Raw genomic sequence first — 9,651 nt, forward strand, 5'->3', positions numbered from 1 at the left:
ATACCTTTGGACTGTGATCATGGCTCTTGCTTGCCCACAATGAACATGGATAGATGCAAGTTGATCTCTGTTGGCATTCTGGGCTCCATTATTCTTATGAAGTGCAAGGAGATTAATGCTGCCACAACCAACCAAAGGGGAAATGGGTTAGAGTCACCAATAATGTTCTATCTTTATGTATTTTTAGATTGTATAAGCCACTATCATTTTCCAGAAAAACCCTACAACAGCTAACATTGCAAGCTAAACACAACTGGTATAATAATATAAGGGGGAAATGATGCAGGGATTTGACAGCATATAAAAACAAAAATAGCAATACTACTGCTGCTACTCCTCACAGTGTAATCTTTTACAAGGCTACCTAGATGTTAATCTCATTGATTCAGGGAAGTTTCCTCCCAATGTGTATAGGATTGGACCCTGAGACTCATGAAATAAAAGTCAACACATTCATATACCAGGCATACAACAAACTATATTACTTACTGGAAACCCAAATGCTGTTCTTGGCAGAGCACAGAGAAGAGAGAGCAAAACCCACCATTTCATGGTTAGTGGCCCTCATCACAACTCGCTCAGACTCTGAAAATAAAGCCTCTCATTTCCAAACTGGAAATGAGAAAGGAGCAAATGTAAGACCTACTTCTGGAAAGGACTAGATCCCACTTCAGTTTGGGGGTCAACTGATATTAAAGGGGTAGCCCTCCCTCACCCAACCTCAAAAAGCACAACTCATAAAAATGACTTGCATTAGATTCTCAGCATTCCTTCTGTTCATAGAAAATAGTAGAAGTATTTGGAAAGCTAAATTCCAGTTTATTTTAAAATTTCATATTAATCAAAAGTTATTACATGCATACATGCACATTCATACATACATGATCAAAAGGTATTACATACTTACATGCATATACATTCATGCGTATTACACACACACATACATGAATACACACACACACACACACACACACACACACACAGACACACACATGCATTCATATAAGATTATAAAGACTACAGAATCCAGGATCCAGAATGCCTCATATTTTTCTCTTGCATATAAGATTAGAAAGACTACAGCAGGATCCAGAATGCCTCATATTTTTCTCTCACTTGTTTGCTTGGCTCTCCTCTTTGAATTGGGTGCTTTATGCTGAATGATGGCCTTCAGGGAGCCACCATTGAACCCAATGGCCCTGCAGGCATGTTATGGTACTCCATGAACTGTAGCTTGTTGTCAATGGGCACATGCACCAGCCACTCTCCTCTCTGCTCCAAAGCAAACTGGAGCATCAGGTGAGTTTCAAAAAAGGCATCATCATAGATCAGGTGCATTTCAACCATGGGTCTCAAAAGGGGGGTGGGGGCAATGTGGGATACCAGCCAGTGAAGTGCAAATAATTGCAAATGTTTTACTGGCAGGTAGCAGGAATGGACACAGTCTACACTTGAAAAAGGAACCACAGTCATAGAAATGTGAAGTTGGAAGTGACTTGCTAGGGTCCTCTAGTCCAACTCACTGAAATACAGGAGTTGCAGCTAAAGGATCCCTGACAAACAGCCAATCTCCACTTTAAAACCTCCAAGAAATGAGAGTCCACCACTTTCTGAAGGAATCCATTCCACTGTTGAATTATTCTTACTCTCAGAAAGTTCTACCTAATGTTGTTGGAATCTCCCTTTTTCATAATGGATGCAGCATTAAGCAAGTCCCACCCCCCTCCATAAGTGTGCTTAATATAATGTGCACTTTGGCCTTAAGACTTCAAAAAGTGTAGACCCCAAGTCCCCTGGGTTTCTGCTAGGTATTGGCACCTCAGTTTCATAACTACATTGCACTTAAGAGAAGCCTCCTGGCGCGAAAAGGAGATTATTGTATTATTAAATCGTATAATGTATGCTGCATTGTGCTTTCACGCTACAGTTTATTAAAGGTAATTATATTTCTCCATTACAATTAATTTGTGCTTCATGTTTCTCAGGGGCAATATAGGCATCGTTGTTAATTGAATAAACACAGAGAACATGAAGGATTCTTCTGTTTTGTAAAGAACTGCTAAGGAGAGGCATAAGCCGCCTCAGGACCAAGATGGATTGGGAGGGAGGATTCAGCTCTTCCTCCCCCTGCCATAGACCTCTCCTAAACCTGTCTCTATTTGCATTTCAAGGGACGCCTCCATTGGCACCAGGAAATCTAGTGTTTTACAGAGGAACAAACCCAGAACTTTAGCTACAGAGTTTTTTGCCCTGGGTGAAGCCTCCAGAGGGGCACCATTGAGGCTCCCAGCCTGTATGTGTGTGTACACAAATGTATGAGTGTGGGTGCCAAACTGGATCTTTGACCCGGGTGAACTGAAGTCTAGTTTCACTCCTGACAAACCTGACAGAGTCAGCTCCCTGCCCCAACAAACCTACACTCTAAGGGGAAATCTAGAAGCTGCCATGACCCCAGCGTCCAGGAAGACACTGGCTATGTACACACCAGACACTTACAGCACTATGATACCCAGTGCTTTTTTTCTTAAAAAAAATGTTTAGGGGTAGGTACTCTCATTTTGACTCAAGAAAATCACAATTTTATAGTTCAAATCGGGGGAAATAAATATAGTAAATGGACAAAAGTACAAAGATTCACAAAATGTTTAGGGGTGTGCGTACCCCTGTGTATCCCCAGAAAAAAAGCACTGATGATACCACTTAAAGCACTCCTGTCCCCCCCCCCAGCACCAAATTCTGGGCGCTATAGTTTGTGAAGGGTGCTGAGAGTTGTTAGGAGACCCCCTCTTCCCCTCACAAAGCTACAATTCCAAGGGTTCCCTGGGAAGGGACTGAGTGTTACACTCTGAGAGTTCTTATGTGGTTATTTATTTATTCATTTATTTAAAATATCTGTATGTTGCTGTGTCATTCAAAAACAACTATCAGAGTGATTTACAACAAGAAAAACACAAAACACTACAAAACATATAACACTACAATGAAAACCATAAAAACGTTAAAAACAGACAACAATTAACCATTGTGGAAAGATGCCTTATTACTTGCCTGTATAGGCCTGGCAGAATAGGGATGTTTCCAGCAGACATTTAATAGCTCAATCTCCAGTAGCAGAGAGTTCCACAGGACTCGTCCAATGACATTATTTCTCGCTGTTGTCAAATGAGCCTTGCCGACTTGGGGAATGACCAATGGCGCTCCTGCAATCTCAGCGATCGAGCTGGAATATTATAAGGATTCAGGTGGTCCCTGAGATTACCTGGACCTAAGTTGTTCAGTTGTGTAAATGAATGCAAGGACCTTGAACCTGGATTGGTAGGAGGTGGACAGCCAGTGCTGCTGTTTCAAAGATGGCGTCAATTATCCTCAGCCTGAAGCTCCCATCAGCAATCTGGCTGCAGCATTCTGCCCCAGCTGGAGCTTCCGAACCAGGCCCAAGGGCAGCCCCACATAGAACTCATTGCAGTAATCCAGCTTTGAGGTTACCAATGCATGTCCTACAGTGGTCGGGCTGTCCCTGTCCACAAACAGCTGTAGACAAAGCTGGCAAAAGGCTCTCCTAGACACAGAGGACACCGGGGCCTCTAGTGACAGAGATGTATGCAGGTCAGGGGCACTAGCTCCCCCCCCCCCAATGTTCGGGGGGTGAGGAGGCTGAATGCAGACATGCGGCTTCTGTGGCCGGCTTTTCCTCCTGCAGTTACTGGGGAATGAGCCCCCAGCTTGTCCTGGTGACACCTCCTCCTCCTTCTCAGAGCAATGTCAGGAGGAGTCAGGGCCTCCTTCCCTGGCAGCCACAGGAGGAAGAGGTGGAGAAACTGACGGTGCACACAGCGCTCAGAGTTTGGGATGCTCGGCTTGGGCTGCTTGTGACACATGACACTTAGCATGTGTGTGATGTCACATATATGTGTGATGCATGCACCAAGTGTCGTCTGTGTGTATGATGTCACACATGCAACACTGGCTTCCCCAATCGGCTTTGTAAGCTAGTCCATGTGTTGCATTTGCTCCTTCTGAGGGAGGCAACCCTATCCAGAACAGGCAACTTGCCAATTTCCCCTTGCATGTTCAGACCTTTAAACCCCACCCTAAATAAATTCACGCAAGACACAAATTTTGGCTTGGATCTTTGGCAGAATTTAGGCCACAACTTTACTGATTACAGCAAGTGAGTGGTTGCATAGGCTCTGGCTCGGCTAGTTCCCTGCACTGTTGCAGGTAGCGCTGACCCAGGGCACCAGCATAGGTCAGCCTAGGGTGAACACCTGGTTAAGCAGAAAGCCGGGAACAGGCTATCTCCGCCACCCAAATGCCCCCCTGGACTCAGGCACGGGCACAACCCTCTCTCAGGGGTTGACCAAACCATCAACCAAACCTTTAACGGAATACCCTTCACATAGGGATGGCGAGTGTGTTCTCCCATCCCTATCACCTGAACCAGAGCCTATCCACCACACGAGCACCCGCGCTCGCCACCAACCACTCACACCTGTAACCAATCCCTTAACCCCGCTGATACGGAGGTCAGCCAAAAATTCATTCCCAATCACAGACAGATTAACCTTGTCAAGCCTGTAAAGGGACGCAACACGGAAGGTAATGCCTGAGTGATGGATCACCGTCTCTGCCCAAGGCCAGAACCTTTTTTGGCCACCACGCTCTGGACGCTCATCTGGGCCCTCTCGGTGGCAGCTGGGCATTGGCTACCTTGCCACACATCACTGCCATCAGTGACCAAATTTTGAGTCCAATAAGAGCCACCTTCAACTCTTCAAGCAATGAAACCCCCTCTATACAAGATTGGATCCAAAAGCTGACACAATATGCCGAATTAGATGGTTTATCAGAAAAAATAAGGAATAAATCAAAACTGGAATTTGTTTCAAAATGGGAGGTTTTCAAAGAATGTTTGAAAAATAAATATAGTAGTTTAAATTCTGTTGCAGCATTCGAGGAACTTCAGTAATAGTTGCAAGGTAGATATAAGAAATTAGATATATTAAGAAAAAGTTCAATTATGATAAATGTGTGTATTGGCAATAAGTAATATGAAATTGGCGAAACCTGCCAATGCAGGGGAAATTCCTTCACACTTCTGAATACAGCAACCATCTTATGACCGCAACATAATTGTTCTTATATAAGTCTATATTTTTAGGGGTTACCCAAATTCCAAGATATTTAACTTTTTTAACCACCTCTATCTGTGACTGTTGTTGAATTGTTTCTATTACCCTCTGATCCATATTTTTGGCTATCATTTTCGTTTTCTTCTTATTTAGTTTGAAGCCTGCCACCTCTCCGAACAGATCTATTTCCTTTAAGATTTCTTCAATTGTAGTTATGGGATCTTCAGTGTGGAAAGAAATCAGAAAGGACCTAGAAGTGTGGGGAAGACTAAAACTGTCATTTTGGGGAAGGATTAACACAATTAAGATGAATGTGCTACCAAGGTTGTTGTTTCTATTCCAGACCATTCCAATAATTAAGGGGAATGGAGTCTTTAAGGAGTGGCAAAGGGTGCTCTCAAGATATATTTGGCAGGGCAAAAAACCGAGAATTCAATTTAAATTGTTAACAGATATAAGAGAAAGAGGAGGTTTTGCCCTGCCAGATTTGAAATTATACTATGAGGCATCATGTCTTTGCTGGCTGAAAGACTGGGTCAAGTTAGTGAACAATGAATTGCTAGATCTGGAGGGTTTTGACAACAGGTTCGGTTGGCACACCTACTTGTGGCACGGAAAAAGGAAAGTACATAAGGGATTCGAAAACCACATCTTTCGAGGCCCACTAATTGAAATATGGGAAAGGTACAAAAACCTGTTGGAGCCTAAAGTTCCACACTGGTTATCACCTCTTGAAGTGTTAAGTGTGAAAAAGATTAATATGAGAAGTAACTGGGTAACATACAGCCAATTATTAATTAAAGAAGGTGGGAAATGGAGATTGAAACCTTATGGGCAGGTTAAAGAACTAGTATTTGATTGGCTACAGTATTTCCAAATAAATGCAATGTTTAAAGAAGACAACAAAGAAAGAGGATATGTGGATAAAGACTCTAAATTTCAGATGGAAATTATAGACAATGATGTGAAAACTTTATCTAAAATGTATAAGATGTTGTTAGATTGGAATTTAGTAGATGAGGAAGTCAAGTCCGTTATGATTCACTGGGCTAGAGATGTGGGCCATAGTATACAATTTGAAGATTGGGAAAAACTGTGGAAAGATGGATTAAACTTTACAGCATGTACGACAATAAAAGAAAATGTCATGAAGATGTTTTATAGGTGGTATATAACACCTATAAAATTATCGAAAATGTACAAGGTTTGTAATAAGTGCTGGAAATGCAAAGACAAGGAAGGCTCCTTCTACCACATGTGGTGGGAGTGTAGAAAAGTGAAAGAATTCTGGGAAAAAATATATATCGAACTCAAGAAGATCCTAAAATATACGTTTTTAAAGAAACCAGAAATCTTCCTATTGGGGATACTAGGGAACGAGATACAAAAGAAGGATTGTAAATTTGTGTACTACGCGGTTACAGCAGCAAGGGTAACGCTAGCCCAGAAGTGGAAACAGCAGGAAATACCAACGGTGGATGAGTGGAGAGCAAAATTATTAGACTACGCGGAGTTGGATAAATTGACAGGAAAGATTAGATATTTAAGAGACCAAAAGTTCATTAAGGATTGGGGAAAATATGTAGATTACCTGGAATATATAAGTGAGGGACAAACAACGTTAAGGGGATTTAAAGAAGCATTGTGAAAGACGAAGAGTTATTGACTAAAGGGAATAGAAGAGAGAGATATATATATTGTCAATATAAGCTAGGAAATGCGTAATCTTAATTATTACCACGAATGATTTACGGACAAGCTGAAGGAAGTCTTATAAGAGATGGAAATGTGAAATATCTGATGTGAAACATGTAACGTGTACTATTTTTTTTTTCCTCTTCTTTTCTTTTTATTTTCTTCTTATTTTTTGTCTATCTTTTATTTGTAAATCAATAAAAAATTTAAATATGACATCTTATGACCGCAACAGCGCCCACTGACCTGGAACGCAAAATATTAGCCTGGAAAGAAAAGAATCATTAACTTGAAGACCGCTGACCTAGGATGAAATTATGGAGGCAAGAAATTATTAATTTGAGGGAGGGTGGGTGCGTGGGTGATCCTGGAAGGAAGAACACCAAAAGAGGCTTGGACTACAAGGTCAGCCTCTTTTCTTTGGCCTTAGCCCCACCCCCGGCCGGCCATCCATTGTCCTCCCTGGCCTAGGGTGGGTCAAAGGCCGGCCCAAGCAGGTGGGTGGCACCCGCCTAGGTGAGCCCTGCTTGGTGATGCAAACCCCGCCCACCTATGCAGAAGGGAGGGCGGAAATTGCAGACACATGTGCTAAACCCTGTCTGTGGTGCCTACCCCTTTGCCCCAAATGATGAGACAAGACACCAGAGTATGGGTTCAAATTGGCCACAACTTTATTGAGCTTCAGAAGTGGGAAACTTGGCACAGGCCTTGGCAGGTAACCCTCTCAGCCCGCCTGGCTGAGGATATGCAGGCAGATGAGGTCCAGTGAGAGGGGACTGCAAAGCGCAAACTTACACAGCATGCCCTTCCACCGACCTCATCCCGGGAGTTTGACCTACATGCCGCCGCTCTAGGGCCAGGGACTCCCGGGTTTTGCCCTTTAACGGGCCCTGCAAGCGCCACCGCATGGGGAGAGAACATGAATGCATCCTCCCCGACTTGATGTTAGACTAAAGGATACCTTGCCAAGGCCTAAAACTGCCACCCGTGGCCCTAAGGGCCTCGCCGCCAAGTCCCACAACTGAGGACCAATCAAACCCTGAAGTCTACCCAGTCCCTAAGGACTTGTCGCAAGTCATGCAGCCAGAGGTCATTACCTAGTGGGGTCAGGTGCACTCCATCCTCCCGGAATAGTTCAGCTTTATCTGCCCTGATGGTTGGATGTGGGATAGAGAACCCGCCAATTTGCCGCATGGTATTGCGCATGGCCGTTGATTTTTTCCACAGCATAATTGATGTGAGAGGGATTGGAAACCCCCCTCCAGTGCAGACAGGGTAGGAGATTGGACCAGCCAATGGTCATTGTCAGGTACAAGGCATGCAGGCTTTTTATATCTGCCCTTGCAGCAAGGGCCAGGGCAATGCCTTTTTGTTCCACTGGATCGTTCTCTCCCGCATGAATAATCAAGACCCTCGGAGGGCCATGCACCACCACAGCACTATGCAACATGGGCATCAAGCTCCGCCAACATATGCCCCACTGGGCAATCCAATAAATGCATACCTTGGGGTGGATGTTAAGGTTACAGCCCCCATTGTGCGACCGTGCATAATCTGCCGCCCAATGCACAATGCTGTGCCCTACAACCCAGATCTTCATGGTGGGCAAACCTGTAAGAAAATTCAATTGCAAGTGATAAGGTGGAGGAGCCAGAACGAATATAGCTTTTGTAGGCTGCCAAGCACCAGTGCCCCAGTATCTTGATGCAGGTGGGGTCCCAACCCTGGACTGCCACTGAAGTGACAGCCCCGGTACGGAAAGAGTGCCCAGAATATTCCTGGGCACTAACGCCACAGGCCGCTATGACTCTGTGTAAGACTGCTGTGAATTGAGATCGCATCAAAGGGCGCGTGTTTGCATGCATGAAGAAAGGGCCCTTGCACTGAAGAAGCAACGTGTGTCCTGATATGGGCAGGGGCCCTCCTGTTCTGTCGGGGACAGTGCCAGCATGACCCCTTTCCGCAATTGGTCAGTTTTTGAGGACCGAATCTTGACATTCAATGGGCAGACTTAATGTCAGTGTCTGCCAGTGAGGAGACCCAGTCAAACACTCCCCAATGCACATGGCACCAAAAAAGGCTAGGGAGAATGCAGCCCGAAAGAGACGCGTTTCGAAATTTGACCAGCAGATCTCTGGTAGTTTTTTCCAAATTAGATTGAGTGTGTCGATAGTGATAGGCTTCCTGCCATCTTGATGTGGGAGAATGACGCAACGCCACCCAGCCAGCAGCTTCTTGACGTGGAAGCTGTCACAGGGATCTGGCCAACAAAGGAATTTACAAAAGAATGAGATAGCTCCCCTGTAAAGCATTAAAGTTTTATGGCAAGGCCCTTGCGCTTTAGGAGCACCATGAATTGAAGCACCTCCTCCTAGGAAGCGCAGTGTGTTTTGGTGCCATGAAAACGCCCGAAGGTGTTCCAGGCCCTGGAATAAGAACGTCTAGTGGAGGGTGCTAATAATGACAATACTCCCTGGTTTACTTCTCGCTTCCAATCTCCCACAGATTGTCTGGGAAGGCATCCGAGGTCTGGGCTGCCTCTGGTGCCAGCTCGCAGAAACGCTCCATCTGGAAACGAGATAGCGCATCAGCAATGTTATTGTTAAGACCGACTATGAAATGGGCAGTGAAGGAAATAGGCACTCCAGCGCAAACAGGCACAGCACCCTTATGACCCTCACGGACTTTGCTGACTGCCTAGATATAACTCTTACCACCGCTTGACTGCCGGACCAGAAACAGACCCTGGAATTCAAGAAGAGGGTTCCCCAGATGCGAATGGTGACTAGAATAGGAAAAAAATCCAGAAAGGTTAGATCCCGAG

At 44.6% G+C, this 9,651-nt stretch overlaps 1 protein-coding gene across 1 annotated transcript in view; it reads left to right on the forward strand.

The window, feature by feature from the left end:
* MSN (moesin) overlaps nucleotides 1–9,651 on the forward strand; it is a 192,655-nt gene that overhangs the window by 63,004 nt on the left and 120,000 nt on the right. The gene's annotated exons all lie outside the window — the stretch shown is intronic.

The sequence above is a fragment of the Podarcis raffonei genome, chromosome Z (assembly GCF_027172205.1).
Source record: "Podarcis raffonei isolate rPodRaf1 chromosome Z, rPodRaf1.pri, whole genome shotgun sequence".
Lineage (NCBI taxonomy): Eukaryota > Metazoa > Chordata > Lepidosauria > Squamata > Lacertidae > Podarcis > Podarcis raffonei.